This window comes from Agelaius tricolor, unplaced genomic scaffold (genome assembly GCF_023055355.1).
Source record: "Agelaius tricolor isolate 1412-34295 unplaced genomic scaffold, bAgeTri1.0.p SCAF_74, whole genome shotgun sequence".
Taxonomy (NCBI): domain Eukaryota; kingdom Metazoa; phylum Chordata; class Aves; order Passeriformes; family Icteridae; genus Agelaius; species Agelaius tricolor.
The window spans coordinates 803,463-820,581 of NW_027269334.1; the positions used below are offsets into that span (position 1 = coordinate 803,463).

At 41.2% G+C, this 17,119-nt stretch overlaps 1 protein-coding gene across 3 annotated transcripts in view; it reads right to left on the reverse strand.

Annotated features, from left to right (window-relative positions):
• Window positions 1–17,119, reverse strand: part of KCNA5 (potassium voltage-gated channel subfamily A member 5) — a 198,906-nt gene that overhangs the window by 74,614 nt on the left and 107,173 nt on the right. Inside the window, exon 2 of one of the 3 annotated variants that reach the window (XM_071418031.1) lies at window positions 5,369–5,521. The exons of the other annotated variants lie outside the window; for them this stretch is intronic. The gene's annotated coding sequence lies outside the window, so the exon portion shown is untranslated. The remainder of the gene's footprint in view (window positions 1–5,368; window positions 5,522–17,119) is intronic. 3 annotated transcript variants of the gene reach the window in all.

The window sequence follows — 17,119 nt, forward strand, 5'->3', positions numbered from 1 at the left end:
AAAAAGTTCTCCTGTTCTTTAAAGGAATACTTTTTTCATCTGCAACATCTGTGGATTTAAGCATTTTTTTCTTGTGTCACCTCTCTGTGAGAGATCACAAAGCAGACTGAGGGCTGGACTGAGAAGATAATGTCTTTAGCATTTTTCTAAAAGATTAAGAAGGTGCTTTCACATGTTTAATTTAGACTGCAATTTCCTCACTGGGCTTGTTATTCAGCCATACAGCAAGACATACAATCAAAGATATATCTTGCTCCCAAATGCTAGAGATTAGCATGATTAATTGCATGGAGCCTTCTAACAGCTCAAAAGTAACTTTTCCCTTGAAGCTCATTTTTCTCACTAGCTGGAAGCAGAAAAAAAATGCCTTTGTCACCTGGCAGAAGAATCCCTAGAGCTGAACACACATGTGTTTGGGTTTTTTTTTCCCTGAAGGATCCCAAGTGCTGTAGAAGGAGGGCTGTCATGGCCCAATCTTTCTCTTTGGCTTGTGCCGTGGTACCCTCTGCTCTGCTTGAGGGCTGCTGAATTGGCATAGAGCTTGTTACCTCACTGGAGTGAGAACAAGCTCTTCCCTCCTCAGAATTATCAGTCAGGGATCTCTTCAGTTGTGTTTTTATCCAGGGCTTCTTCTCAGCCTTCAGAACCTTTCTTTTGGCTGCTGAGAGATCCTACCACCCAAGTACAAGGGAACATGATTAATAGGTTTATACATCAGCCTTCCATGTTCAGCCTGGGATGACAGGCTGGGATTTCCCACTGTTGCTAAACTGCTCTGGTTATGGACTTTTAAAATTAACTTTTCCCACAGACCCTGATACTTACATTTTCGATTTAGCTCTACTGGTCAGTTTGCACTCATACTTGCAGCTTTCTGAAAAGTATTCTTAATCTGAGACCAGAAAAGCAGGCTGCTCCTATCCCAAATAACCAAAAATTCCTTTGGTCTTCCCTGAGGATGCTTTCCCTCAGATTTGAACCTCCTGAAAAGCCAGGCGTTTGTGCATCCACGATGAATGAAGGCTGGCCAGGTATGAATGATGGAGACATTATACCCTCTAGTGGCAGGAATATCTGTCACTCCAGCGCCTTGGCAGAAGCATTCCAGGATTCTGGAGGCTCATAAGGGACAGTGAAGTAGGTGGTGGACATCACTTAAACTCTTGTGGAGCAATCCTTTATAATATATTGACAACGCAAGAATCAAATAGAAAGATTTGCCCAGAAAAATGAATGCCAAATTTGTGTCCTTAATATCATCAAGAGTTCCCTTTATTGCTGGCAATTTCAGCACAACACAAGCCAGAAAAAACTGTAGCAAAGGCACTTTTTTGTTGTTATTTTCCTCTTTTTTTTTTTCTTTTGTTCTTAGATAATCTCAGCTGCTAACCCAGAATTACCACTAATTGTATGAAATAATGCAGCCAAGTATCAGACACTTTCCATGCTTGGTTAACATCAGCAATATATCATTGAGGGTTAAACAAAAAGGAAGCAAAGTATCCTAGGTTTTGGCATTATTAAAAATATAAACTTAAAAATTGACTGAGAGCAGGAAGGGTTTATTATCTGACATTTGAGCTCATATCCCTCAAGGTAGTTTTGTTCTTATACAACAACAGTTGCCTCAGCAAAGCCATGGGAGGGATAAGCATGTTTAATTCATGCCTGCTCATATAGAGGAGGTTGCAGAAAGCTGCTTACAAGTTTGCTTTTGAAAGTCTGGTGTCTGGGGTTTGCTCAGCTATTTCCCTAAGGGTAGGATGGCATTCCTGTGGCGTGTGCTTTCTTGAATTCCACACAATATGCTGTTTTGGTTTTTTTTTGCCTAAAATCATAATTAAAAAAAAAAAAGGAAAACTCCTCCAACTTCAAGAAATAGTAAATGATAGCAAAAGATAATAGGGCTTTAACTGGGTTCTGCTCTGTGATGAAGCATATATTGTTTCTAAGGTTTGGCAGTGGCAAACTGGTGTAATAACCCATTATTTACTGCAGGGCTGATCCAAACCACCATCCCAATTTTGGGTTCCCCATCACATCATTCAAAGGAAGGTCATTGCATTTCAGCACTTCTGACAGAGCTGACAGAGTCACAGGTTTGTTGTTGTCCATTTCATATTGAACTAATTAAACCAGCATTTTGTAATTTATTAGACACATCTGGCTAATTTCTGCTCTGTTCATTACAGAGCTCCTCTGAAGAGGATTGACTCAAAGTTGGTGTTCAGTTTTATTGCTTCTTCTTCTCTTGCCATGAGTCAGAATGCTTCAGTGAACCCTATCACCACAGGCACACAGCTACGCACTAATTGTTGCACAACCATCCATGTGTCAGCAATGGCCGATGAAGAAAACAGTATCTCTAAAACAATTAAATAAAATAAATAAAATTTATTTTGCCATTCAAAAATAGCACAAAATGTCCAGGTGTCTTCAGCCATAATCTTGTGTCCTTATCAAGAGCCAGATTAATCAACATATGAAATTCAGAGTTTTGAAAGACTTCTTTTCCAGAGCTGAGCTAATGGCCCAGCTGCAAGCTTTGGCCCCATGTGGCAGGCTAGGGACATGCATTTGTGTGCCTCCCCTGTGTCACCACCACCAGGGAGCCAAGGGTTAAATCCCAGAAAAGGCCCTGGCTTGTACAAACAGGGACAAGCATCTCTCCTAAGATGATAAGGGGTTATAATCATTGGGACATAATACAGACACTAATAGATGGCATCTGGGGAAAGACAAGAGATTCCTCAAGGAACCCTTTGGGGGAAAAACTAAGATGACTTTTTGTTTTATTAGGCATCAGAGATTCTGCCCAGTTGAGCCTCATGGCACAAAGCCAGTAGGAATCATGCTTCAGTAGTCCTATTGCTTGTGAAATGGCTAATTTCACAATGTATTTGGAAATCCTTATTAAGGCTAACATTGTTTACCCTCCTCTACAAGGAGAGTTCAAAATCCTTCTTATTGTTCAAAATCCTCATTGAAAGGTTATACACTGACTGAAAAATAACAAAACTGAGAGCAAGGAGCAGGTCTGGCCATGTATGTGTAATGTAAGAGAAAGAAAAATTCAGAGACATGGGCAAGAAGTAGAGAAGAGACATTAAGGAAACAAAAATTCATCAGGGAAAAGATTCCTAGGGAAGAGGAAAAAAGGATTCAGGACATCCACTGGCAGGGTTGAGGGATGCGAAAACACACAAAGGACAGGTGAGCTGTGAGAACTGAATATCGATGGAAAGACAAGGTGTCAAGACCAAGAAAAAGGGCCTGGGTTTTACTTTTGAAGCTTGGCTGATGATGTGGCACTGGAACCCTTCTTGCTTCAGAGAAAATCTGTTAACAACTGAAAACCTTCCAGGGTCCAAACTTCCCTGGCTTTTTGCATCTGGTAGGGAAAAAAAAAACCTGAATAGGCTACAAGTTCAAGATGGCCTTTGGAGATATACTTGTTTTTCCAAGAAATGTGGGCATTTCTCATGGCCTGTGCTTTTATCAAATAGCAAAATAAAGCAGGCCCTGCTCCCTTTTTAGTTAATAGCAGTTATTCAAATGATATTGAGGGACTTAGTCCAGAATGAGACAAAACACTGATGCTCCTCTAGGTAGCTACACTGGCCATAAAAACCACTAATAAGACAAATAAAACTCCCAACAATCAGTGTCCTATCTATCACCTTATGCTACTTCTTGGAATATTGTTAGAATAAACCGTATGCCAAGCAAAATGTCTTTAAAGAAGTGCAATAATGTCTCATGGGCAGAAAGGAGTGAGGAAAACATGTGAGAAACATCCAGCAGACACAAGGTGAGAGCAGGAGGAGGGAGGGGCAGGGCTCCAGTCACCTAAGAAGAGATTGCCTGCAGCCCATGGAGAGGGCCACTATGCTGACTGCCTAAATCCTATGAGCTAAGCCTCTTAATGAAAAGTTCTATTAGAAAATGAGAGTAAAATAATTTCAATTACTTCATCAGTCCATAAGCTGGTACCACTCATGCTCTTTTTCCAACAATTTCTTCTCTTGGGGAAAAATATGTTGTTTCATTTTCTCTGAGTATTTCACTACATTCTCTATGGCATTCCAGAAATCATTGATAAATTTTTAAGACACTTTTGTGTCAGCACCAATTCTACCCCTCCCTCTGTATTCCAAGAACTTGTTTTCTCTTCCTAGATCTTCTTTTTTTTTCCTTTTTTTTTTATTTTTTTTTTTTTCCCCTCTGAACCCTTTGCTAAAATCTGTAGTTTCTTCATCAAGGTGCTTTGACAAAGAAATTAATATAAAAATCTGGCTCAGCAATGGTGTGGCCAGCAGGAGCAGGGCAGTGATTGTCCCATTGTCCCTCTGTAGTGGGCAGTGGTGAGACCACATCTCAAATCCTGCGTCCAGTTCTGGGCCTGTCACTATTAAAAGACATTGAGTTCTTCACTGAAAGGCAGGAATGGGCTGTCCAGGGAGGTGGTGGAGTACCCATCTATGAATAAATGACTGGATGTGACCCTCAGTGCTCTGGTTTAGCTGACAAGGTGGGGATTGGTCAAAACTTGGACTTGATGATCTTGGAGGTCTTTTCAAACATTGATGATGCTGTGGCAAATACAAGATTCATATATTTTCTTGTTGAATTCTATGTAGTGCTTTTACTCTGTACTTAGATTTCTTTTTATATGAGGTGAGTCTTTTTCCTCCTCCCCTCTTTTTTTTTTCCTTATTTCAGCAATTTTTATCAGATCAAATATTCTCTGTCAGGCTGAATGGGCCCATTAAACTGCCTCTTCAAAAGAAAGTTGTCAGAAAGTGAGTGAACATGTGAGCCGCACTACTCTGAGTAGATCCCTCTTTCTTAGCCACAATTATTTTATTTTCACCAGTGCCACCTCAGCAGAGAGATAAAGAGTTTCCAGCAACAGATATAAAGGACAGCAGGCTCCAAGCTGGAACAAAGGATAGTCTTGCTTAATAGTCTGCTGATTTCTGATTTCTACTGGGTATAACCTAGACACTAGGATCCAGGGAAAGAAGAGCATCAAACTGAGTTTATTGGCTCCTGACAAGGCTTTCCCAAAGTCTGTCTGGAGCTGGAAAAGCCCTGGCCTCCCACAGAGGATTCTGTCACTTTAGGGAAAGAGAGGGAAAGAGATCAGGATCATTAACTTAATTTCCTGTCTTTTATTGAAATCAGTTCTACACAATGACCTTCAAGACAGGTGGACCATGTTAAAAACAAGGCAAAACAAAGCTAAACCCAGCAAGGACATCAATCTGATTCTGGATAAGAGAAGGCTTTATAAAGTATTAGAAAGAGAAAATAGTTTCCCTCAACATTTGTTTACAAGGTGGGAATCCATCTTTCATTAACTTACACAACTTCTTCTATTTGGAAATTTTTTTCCCTAGTTCTTCTTGCTCCATCCCTTGTGTTCTGCATTCTTCTCCTCCTTTCTCATTTCCAGAGCTGCTTCTTCCCTGCTCCATTTTTCCACATTTTAACAGTGCTGAGAAGTAGCCACACAGTACTGTACAGACAGAAGCATATTTAGGGACTATCAGTGGAGTTAATATGGAATAGGTGGGAAAAAACTCACATTAAAATAACAACAATCTGTCTAAGCCCCAGTTCCCCGCATTTACAGCTGGATTGTGTTTCACTCTCTTGAGATGTAGCAGGGTCTGCTCTGCCCACTGCTGTTGAGGCATCTTCCTTTCCTGCAGGCAGTAAAATACCTGGCAGAGATCTCAGGGAAAGAGGTTTTTTGCCTTATCTTGTGTAAGACAACTGCTCCATGTTAGAAAAGTCCAAAGAGAAATTGAAACACTTGGAAATGCTTAACTGAGATAAAAGGCAAATATTAAATGTTTCAAGCATTTGAAAAATAAGGAATTGTGTGAAGTGATTATGTTGTTCATGGTAGTCCATAACAAAATAATGATGGGTATCTAATGACATTTAATGCAGGAAGCTTCAAAGTGTTAAAAGCTCTAAAAAAATAATGTAAGGCTAAAGTACAGTGAGAAACTAAGAGGCAGAGAAGCCAAAAAATTTAATCAAATTCAGAAAAAGATTGAATATTCATATGCATATGCATAACCATTTGAAAATACAACAATGACAAATATTTTGTTACACAACAGATCAAGATTTTAACAGGAGAGGGGAAGGGAGGGGAGGAGAGAGGAGAGGAGAGGAGAGGAGAGGAGAGGAGAGGAGAGGAGAGGAGAGGAGAGGAGAGGAGAGGAGAGGAGAGGAGAGGAGAGGAGAGGAGAGGAGAGGAGAGGAGAGGAGAGGAGAGGAGAGGAGAGGAGAGGAGAGGAGAGGAGAGGAGAGGAGAGGAGAGGAGAGGAGAGGAGAGGAGGTTGGAAGGGCTAAGAGAAAACAAAAGCTCCTCCATCTTAAAAAAAAGATGAATCCCCTGAAGAAAAAGACAAAAACCCAAGAAAAACTAATCTCTTCTAAAGGAGTTACTTCATTAAATCATTCCAAACAGGGCCTCTGCCAGACTCCACTCCCTTGTAGTAACATAAATAGAATGATTCACTTTCACTGAGGCAAGAGCTTGGAGGTTGCCAGTAACCACTGTGTTTCATGGGCTTTTCAAAGTCAGTAGGAAACAGCAAATTAAGGATCAGTTAAAGCTTTTATATACATGCCACAGTATAGAGGAGGGATCACACATCCTTGCAATTGTGGTGGCTTCCAAACACACCACACCGAAGGAGAGCTCCAGTGGTTTGTGGAAAGAGATGTTTCCTCTTTTTCCTGGATGTAACACTCATACATTGCTCCTGCTGTGGCTTTGATCCCCCCAAAAATACTTCCAGGCTGTTAACAGTGCCCATCACATATAAATTTCTGCCTTTCCACTCTTTCCCTGGGCATTAACAGGTGCAAAATGGGAGAAGGGATTCTTCTAAGCCTTTTTCTAATTTATTACACCTGCACATAGCTCAATGCACAAAGTCCTTCAGAAGCTGGTATAGAATCACAAAATAATTTAGGTTGGAAAGACTTGTGGCCCCTGGGTAGACCATGAGTAAATACTGAATTTGAGCCCTTGCTCAGGGCTGTGTCCAGTTAAATTTTGAACAGCTCCAAGGACAGAACCTTCACAATTACTCTGGGAAACTGTGCCAGTGATTGACCACCCTTGTGGTCCTTTTATCTGATCAGGCTTTCTTTAGCTTTAACAAGACTTAACAAACCAGAAAAAGAAAACAAATCCCTCTGTAGTTTCTAGATGTATCATTGGAAATACCCCATGAAGACCCTGCTGATTTCCCATACTAAATGAGACTTGTTTGACTTGGTTTTACTTTGTCTCCTCTACATGGCCCCCTTAGCACCTACAACACCCCAATTTTAAAAGAGATGCCATGGGCAATACATCCATGGGCCAGAGCTGTTTCCCTGTGGGAGTCAGCCTTGGCTCTGAGGGCACAGCCTGCCATTAAGAGTTGATGTCTGATCTCAATCCCTTCCCCAAGGGAGCAGGATTACAAGATTAGTTGATTACCCTGCTGCAGGGATTGGGGGTTTAGCAGGAATCCAGCAGTGGTCTGGCTGGCATCTATGTTTACATACTACAATCAGTTGTATGTGAAACCACTGCAAACTGTTTTCTTTATACCCTGCATTTACTACAGCTCAATACAGATATTATGTTCTAGCCTTGGCATTGTTAATTTGAATCTTGACACTCTTCATTAAAAAAAAAAAAAAAAAGATAAATCAGTTCTAGTGTACAGAAACCCAAATTTGAGTTTTCAAAGATGCCAAATAGTAAGAATCTATTTAATTAACAGCAGCAGAGAAAAGTGTTTTAATGTGCACAGGTTTTAGGTTTTTTCTTACTATTTGGCATCAGTTTAGCTGTTCTGGATGTCCTGGCTTAATAAGTCATTCTGGACAGTGGAAAAGTCTCAACACCATTAATACTCCTCAGAACAACTTAAATCGGGGAGGAATCCTCAAATTTGGTGATTTTCCTCTCTACATTGGCTGGTCCTAAACCCATCCCCATAATGCTTGTACCAAACCACGCTTCAGCAAAACAACAGAGAGGAAGAATCAGCCAGCATCAGCTCAGGACCAACTGCTGTGGGATTTCAAATCAATTTTCTCCATTGAGGAAACCAAGTCTTTCCTGGGATGTGCTGTGAGACAGGCACATTTAATTTGCTGCCTTTTCTGTTCCTCCTCTCTACACTTCCCACACATGTAAATACAGACAGATTTGCCCTTGGTTTCCAAACAACAGCAATTCTAGAGTCCTTGATAGTTCTGAGAGGATTAGAAAGGCTGGAGAGTGCTGGAAAAAAAGAGCTCCTTGGGAGATTTGAGGATTGCAATGATTTCTGCCCAGACAAACCTTTCTGGGTTTGGTTCCCAGCTTCACAGTTTGCACGCTGGGGAAATTCTGTCATTACAAAAACTCCCAAAAAAATCAAAAAGCCAGCAACAAGAACGAAAATGTATTTATGACTGGGTGATTAAAACTTCTTTTATTGTGCTGGTGGGTAGAGCTGTCCTAACTTAATAGAAGGTGCTCAAAACTCCAAGCATTTAAAAATATTTTCCTTAATAACATGTAAGGCAAGGAGGTGAATCTGAATTAGAGGAGAGGTCAGGCTTAGTCACCTAATTTTCTATCCCTCCCACAGGAGTCCAGGGACTTTGACCTTTTCTTTCATCACTGACAACAGTGTTTGGTAGAGATCATGAAATTAGCAAGAGGATGACTCCCAACTTTAAGAGCTTAGCAAACTTCTCTTAAGGTTAGAAAATCGATTTAAAATGCAACTGCTGAGTTTTTAAAATAGCTATCACAAACAAAAAATCCCAAACCACCAACATATTTATAAGACGTCAATTTGCTTCTTAAAAGCACTATTATTATCTCATTTTGAAACTCTCTTTTCCTGTTGTTGGTGTAGCACAAAAAAGCGTTTCCACAGCAGTTTGTCAAAATTAAGAATTCAAGTTTTATTTTTCTCCAGGAAGTTTGTGAAAATTACTTTTGATCCAGCATTGTGTGGTAAGATCAAATTTTCTCTTACTTACTAAGCTTTCTAATTTAACTTTTCTGGCATTATTCAAAGGCAGCTGAAATGGTAAAATTCAAACTTGACCTATTTATCAGTCTTTTCAAGCCAAATCTAAGAATATATAGAAAATTATTTTGAAAGCTTGTTCATTTTATGGTTTATTTTCTAAACATGTATATTTAAACTTTTCCACTAACTCCCAAACTTTGCCCCAATCCGTAGATATGGAGACATCCACTTTGCTGTCATTGCTAGATTGTAAATTCTAGAAAAAAAATCTAGAAACTGAGAATTCCACATTCAAGTATCAAACCAAGCAGCAAAAGCTTCATGTATTGTACTGACAAATCCAACTACATTTTTAAGCAGAAAATAAATAAAATCATAAAATACATAATGTTAGGTGATCAATAAAGAGCTGAAACAATATCTTTGCATCAAGGATGTTTTTATGTGTTTATGACACATTTCTCAGGCAATACAGCTCCAGTCTAGTGAGCCTCAATATAACCTCTGTGATTTGGTTTTGTAGGATCTACAGTTTAAATTGGAATAGTTGAAAAATACTTCCTCTCCAAAAGGTAGAAAAACAGTTTCTTCTTCCCATTGTGCTTTTAGGTAGAAATCCTGATTTTAAACTGCTTTCAAATGCCTAGTATTTTAACCAGCTGGAAAGAAACAAGAAGTACCTCAACTCCCTGCTCTTGAATTTTCAGCAGAATCTAGCAGAAAAAGTCGGAATATCCCCACTGGGTCCAAAAAAATCTTAGTGGGTTTTTCCAGATAAAAACTGAGCAATTATTCAGACTTATTTAGAACAATAGCTTAAAAGTTAAAAGTCTTATTTTGTAACAGCTCCAGATTTGAGACTTAAAGAGGAATAAAGCCAAGAATTGTGCTTTTACATTTTCCCTCTTGGTTAAGGTGTGTTCAGCTCCCATTCCCAAGACCTACTCCCTCCATTATGAAATTGATATTGGTCTGCCTCCAAAGGCATCCTCCTCCATCCTCCTGTGATGAGGAATCTCAGCATGGTGAGGGGGATTGACAGGACTGATAGCAATCAGTTATTCACTCCTGGGTGAGGGAATTGGTAACAAGAGTGGCAATTTAATGAAGAATTAAGTGTTGGATCTGAGATCTGGGAAAGGTTTCTCCAGAGATTATTAAAAAACATGGTAAATCTTTCCTTTGGCAACAAAATCACCACCTGAGTTGAAGGGACATCAACAAGGAGGCTAAATCACATCTCCCACCTGCCAACTTTTCACTCAGTGGCTCCCATCAAGTCAGCACAAAAGTATGTCTCTGTAAACGGATTGTGTTCAGTTTCTAAAACAAATAAGCATGCAACCAAATGTCTTTGTTGTGTAAAACACTGCAGGCTGACATTTCCACACCTGCTCCTGCCAGCAGCATTCTACTCTGAGGACAGCACGTCCTCCTGCAGGATGAGGGGGATCCAGGTTGCTGGCAGCCCAGTTGTGGTTTCCAGCTCCCATTTGGGATCTGGGACAGTTCTGAGAACTCAGGTTAAGGCCTTACATGGGTATATATTGTGCCTAATGTCTCACACACCTCTGAAACTCAGAATCACAGAACCGCAGAACCACAGAATGGCCTGGGTTGGAATGGACCTTAAAGATCTTCCAGTTCCAGCCACCTGCCATGGGCAGGGACACCTTCTGCTATCCCAGGTTTCTCAGAGCTCCATCCAGCCTGGCCTTGGACACTTCCAGGGATGGGCCAGCCACAGCTTCTCTGGGCAAATGTCCCTCTCCAGCTTCTCTGTAGGCCCTCCAGATATTAGGAGGTGCTGTGAGGCCTCCATGCATCCTTCCCTTCTCCAGGCTGAAGAGTCCAAATTTTCCCAGCCTGTGTCCATAGGGAAGGTGCTCCAGTTCCCTTGTCACCTTTATGAATTCTGGACTTGCTCCAATAGTTTCATGTTTCCAAACATCTTCTGGTTTTTGTACACATATTTCCAAACATAGGCTCTCCAGACTAAGCCTCTAAGCTGAGCTGAAGTCATCTCCTTAATCAGAGCACACATCAGTAATGAGTTCAAAAGGAGATTGTCACCCCAGGAGCCTTGTCTTTGGCACATGTAGTTCACGATCTGACATTTGTGTGGCAGACAAAAAGTCCCCAAAAAGTGGTCTTTTAGGGACTATTGCTCACATAATCAGTATGCTCCATCCTGCTTTAAATTAGCGTAAAGGTTTAACAACATTTTTATTTATCTCACCTTGAAACATGAATGAAGAAACATGGCAAGGAGCAGAACAACTTCTAAAAGCAAAGACTTGGATGTTCCTGATGTTTAAGGACTAAATCCTGAGCTTAGTGAGCCCAGCCTGCTCTGTTTCCAGGAGACAGACAGCTCCTATTCTCTCCCTAAACAAAGAGGTATCAGTTCCCAGAGCCAAATTCCCAGAATTTTGGATCCAATGAGAACACAAACAGAAAATAATCTGTCAAGACACTTGGCATAACATAACACATAAGCATGGAAATTCTTCCCATTTTAGCCTACACTGTTATTCATCATGAAGGGGGGAAAAAAGGCTGTTTTCAATGGCTCATAGAGAATTTCTGTCACTTACATTGATGCATATCACTCTCAGGCATTCTTTAAATAAAGACAGAAAGAACACAGATATGTACAAAACAGTTCTTCTGAGTGTTGCAAGAGGAAAGGTGGAAAGAACTGGGGGTTGTTCAACCCGGAGAAAACAAAGATTCAGGGTGACCTCATTCCAGGACCTGAAAGGAACCTATAGGAAGGATGGAGAGAGACCCTTGACAAAGGCCTGGAGTGACAGGACAAGGGGAAATAGTTTCATACTGGCAGAGAGCAGGTTTAGATTGGATATTGGGAAGAAATTCTTCCTTGTGAGGGTGGGGAGGCCCTGGCACAGGTTTCCCAGAGCAGCTGTGGCTGCCCCATCCCTGGCAGTGTTCCAGGCCAGGCAGGATGGGGCTCTGAGCAACCTGGGATAGTGGAAGGGGTCCCTGCCAATGGCAGGAGGGGTGGAACTTCTTTGGAGTTTTTGCAACCCAAATCATTCGTGAATCTATGACTTTATGGAAGTGGTGTGTTAGTCTCAGCAGTTCAATCGTCTTTGTCAACCACTGTCTTCCCCTCTGCTTTTGTCACCTCTGCTCTACAGAACAGCTGTGAGATAGTATGAACAGGGACATAAGGTTTTAGTACTATTTCCCATAATCCCCCTTTATTAGAACAAATCCCTGTATTCTCAGGGATTAGGGTCAGGCAATGTCTGTTGAGCTCTCAGCCACACTGCTGCTGGTCCTGACACTAAGGTGTGGAATGGAGAGTAAAAAGAAATTCTTTACACCCAAATCAGAGATCAGACATTAAATGGCTCAATGTACCATATGCCAAAACCTCTTTAGTGCCTGATGAACAGTTCCTATGAGTGTTGTCCTAGAGACAGCCACTGATTTATCTTGATTATTTCAAGCTTCTTTTATGGAAGCTCCAGGTTTCCTGAAGCAGAAATTTCTCCTCAGCAAAAAGATAGGGTAGCAGCACAGGCTCAGAAGACAAATGCCAGAGAAAATAATCTGTGCCCAGCAGCCACACCACAGAAACCTCTGGTTTGTTGGGTTTTTTATGTGATGATAATAAAAAATCTCGCTACATTTTAATGTGAGAACCATGTGGGGATGTGGGGGTGATAGGTATTCCCAAACAGAAGATACAGTAAGACCAGAGTGTTTTCCTCAGACAGTCTGCCCTAAATTGCAGCTTGAGTACCTGTCTGAGAGCAGATGATCAGATCACAGGAGGAATGAGGAGCAGCTGGATGGGTATTTTCTGTGTGTGTGGGTGGTCATCTGACCTTGGCTGGACACCAGGTGCCCACCAAAGCTGCACTGTCACTCCCCTGCTCAACTGGACAGTGGAGAGAAAATATAACAAAAGGCTCATGGGTTGAGATAAAGACTGGGAGAGATCAGGCATCACTTACTGTCCTGGGCAAAATAGACTCAGCTTCGGGAAATCAGTTCAATTATGTACCAGTCAAATCAGAGTAGGAAATTGAGAAATAAAGCAAATCCTGAAAACAACTAAAACAACTTCCCCCCACCTCTCCCTCCTTCCTAGGCTCTACATCCTGCCCCTCAGTGGAGTAGGGAGATGGGGAGTGGGAGTTATGGTCAGTTCACCACAGTTTCTGTTGCTGCTTCTTCCTCAAGGAGGGGAGTCTTTCCCCTGCTCCAGAGTGGGGTCCCTGTCTTGGGGAACATGAAATTCTCCAGCATGTGTCCTTCCTATGGTCTGCAGTTTTTCACTAAATGCTCCAGCGTGGGTCCCTTCCATGGGGGTCAGTCCTTCAGGAACAGTCTGCTCCAGCCTGGGTTTCTCCCACAGGGTCACAAGTGCTGCCAGCAAACCTGCTCCAGCCTGGGATCCTCCTTCCACAGGAGTCTGCTCCAGTGTGGGCTTCCCTCAGAGTCACAGCATCCTTTGGGCATCCCCCTGCTCCAGCAAGGGCTGCTCTGGGGGCTGCAGGTGGATCTCTGCACCCCTGTGGGCTGCATCATGGGCTGCAGAGGAATCTAAGCTCCAGTGCCTCTGCTCCCTCCTCACTGCCCTGGGTGTCTGCAGGGGTGTTCATCTCACATCTTCTCACTCCTCTCTTCTCTGGTCACAATTACCTCTGCACAACATCTTTACTTACTTCTTAAAAAATGTTATGGCAGAGATGCTTCCGCCATTCCTGATCTGCTCAGCCTTGGCCAACAGCACATCCATCTTGGAGCTGTTCCATCCATCTTGGAATTCATTATCTTGGACATGGAGGGAGCTTCTAGCAGCTTCTCACAGAAGCCACCCCTGGGGCCTCCCTGCTACCAAAACCTGGCCATGCAAACCCCATACAGTATGTATGGGGGAGAGAATAAATATGACAGAGCCCCTGGGAGAGAATAAATATGACAGAACCAAATTGTAATCAGCCAATTGGAGAATAAAATAGTTTTGACTCCATGAGATATAGCCTGTGCTTGAAATAAAACACCTGTGCTGAAAGGAGGCTCTCCATGGAGCAGAAAACAAACAGATAAGCCTTGAAATTCTGGAATCCAGAGCATTATTTCTGCCTTACTCATGCTAAGAACTGAAGACGGCTTTTGCTCTTCTGTCTTCTCCATGAGATGTTATCATCTCTCTCCTGCCAAAGACAAACTCTTACCTACCCCTGGCTTCCAGTTCTTAAAAATGATTACATTTTCAATGAAAGAGGAGCACAAATCCAGAGCCTCCCTCTGCTGGGTGTCCTTATCACTAACATATGAGGTCATGTTTACATCTTACCTCCTGCTCCTGAAGAACATTTACCTCCTGTCAAAAGGGCAGCTTCAGCAATGAAGCCCATGCCAGAGTAAGTGGCAATTATGACATGAACCAGGGTACGGGAGACTCTCCCAGAAGGGCTTGGAAATTTAGTCTCCCATATGCCTGGTGAGTGTCCTAAATTTTAATTTTACCAAATGGGAATCTGGGCCCGGGGATGTAGATGAAAATTAATATATCTCTAAAAAGGAAGGAAGGTAGTGGCGGAAGGAAGTGATGGAAGGAAGGAAGTGTGGCAGAAGTGGTGGAAGGAAGGAAGGAAGGAAGGAAGGAAGGAAGGAAGGAAGGAAGGAAGGAAGGAAGGAAGGAAGGAAGGAAGGAAGGAAGGAAGGAAGGAAGGAAGGAAGGAAGGAAGGATCACAGTGACACTCCAGTCACACACACTTCAGCTGGGAAGACCATGCCCTCCCCTAGAGCAGTTCTAACGTTAGGAAGTCTCAGATATTGATTACCAGATGTTTTCTGACCAGATGTTTCCTCCTCTCACTCCCAGCTTAGCAAACCCTCTAGCATGCTTTTGGTGGAGCTGTTCTCCCTCGTGAGACAGGGAAAGGAGTGAGAGCTTCCTAAGATAAACTTGTGATAAAGAAGTGTTTATCACATAGTTCTGCAATTTCTCATGCATCTCTGATGAACTCACCTGTCATATGCTCACTAATCCACCTCCCTCAGGCTGCTTGGAGCCTGCCAGACCTCTGAGGAGTTTTCTGCAGCTGCCATATGAAAAAAAAAAAAAAAAATTAAAGAAAATAAAAGACTGCTAAAATGTTTTTTCCTTCTACCTTTCAGTGAAATTTCCCCCAAAATACAGCAATGGTCATTCCCAAAAATAATCTGCCTGACAGAGCTCAAAATAAATACAATTTTAAGAACACCCCGTCCCTGTAAGGTGTTCAAGGCCAAGCTGAATGAGGCTTGGGACAGCCTAGTCTAGTGGAAGGTGTCCCTGCCATGGCAGGGGGTTGGAACAAGTTGATCTTTAAGGTCCCTCCCAGCTTAAACCTTTGGTTCAATGATTTGATAAATAAGAAGGGAAAATGACATGTGGAATCTCCTTATACTCCTGGGCATACCTAAGGAGATTGTTCTTAAAGCTGAAACATGTTCAGGTCTCTAATTACTGGTTTTTTGTTTTTTTTTCTTTTTGGCCCTTACTTAACTCCAAAGAGCTGACTTCATAAAACTTGAGGAAGTTTATAAACCTATAACCCTAAGTTTTATAGAGTTAGAGATGCAACTAAAAGAAACAATTAATGTAAAAAAATCATAAATATCTGTGGTTGCTTTTAAAACTCTACAGCATTTCTAAGCCATATTTCTGGTAAATATTCAAGCAAATACAGAATATTTGTTGATAAAATGAAGGATATATGGTGTATTGGCCTATCTCAGAAACTTTCTGAATAATTTACAGTAAGTTGGCATGCCAGGTCCAATTATCCATTATCTCCAATCTTTCCTATAGATCATTGTGCTAATTGTCTTTTTACAGAAATGTGACAATTACAAGATGATATTAAAATAAACTATTTTATTTTACTTCAGGTCACAAAATTAATCCTCATTTTCATTAAGATTTTCTCTTGCATTCCAGGATTGTATTTGTATCATGTTTGGTTAGACATCATGTTGACAGTCAATAGTGTCAGGGATGCAATTCCTGAAGGCATTTATTGCTATGAATTCTGTTGGACTTTTATTGGTAATCTCCATGGAAGAAAATAGGGAGTTCCTCTTAGCAAAACTATGAACAGATGTCAGGTTTGTCATCAGGATTTGGGTCTGTCACAGCACAATGGGTTATTTATTTATAGATCTCACTCCTGTCACATTGTCACCATCTTTAAAGAAAAATTTGCATTGACTAGAGCCAAAGAGGAGATATCGCAGAACCACAGAATATTCTAAGTTGGAAAGGACCCACATGGGTCATCAAGTCAAACTCCTGGCCCTGCACAGGATACCCCAACAATTTTTGATAAGGCTGGAATACTAAGTAAAATGTAGAGAGCATTTGAATCTGTGAGGTAAAATCTAGACTTTCTGCCTCAATAAAAACACATCTCCTTTCACCTTTGAGTAATTTCCACTGTGCTCTAATTTCTGCTCCTCCTACATCAGACAAAATGACAATCTCTGATTTCCTAGAACTCTTTCAATCCTTTATTTGCTTGAGAGCTTTTAATTACATTGCAAAGCTTACATTTTTATCTGTCCATGTATATAGATAGAAATAGACCCTGAGATAATACTGTTTGAGATGTGGTGTTAATATGATAAGTACAATAATTTTACAAGTAGCTACAAAAGGTAGATAAGGGATGATGTGATTTTAGGAGCTTGTTGAAATATCACAATTTGTCATAATATTATGCATTTGACTAGCATAAGCAATGAAATCCTTAGCTGTGTGGTATTTTCTGATTTATTCCTTCCACATTGTCCATGAAAGAAAGAGGTTTCAGAAGAAAATTTAGAATCACACCACTACTTAAATTAAATTAAAAAACTGGAATATTTCTGTGACTGTTTCTGCTTCTAATCAATGAGAACTGGCACTTTGAACTTGTGAAAGTCTCTTTGACTGCACAAGAAGAATTCATGTGTAATACTGTAATGCTCAAGTGCCTTATGGGAATGAGGTAAATCCCATTAAGTCATTTCCATCACAGCCTGACTATCCACG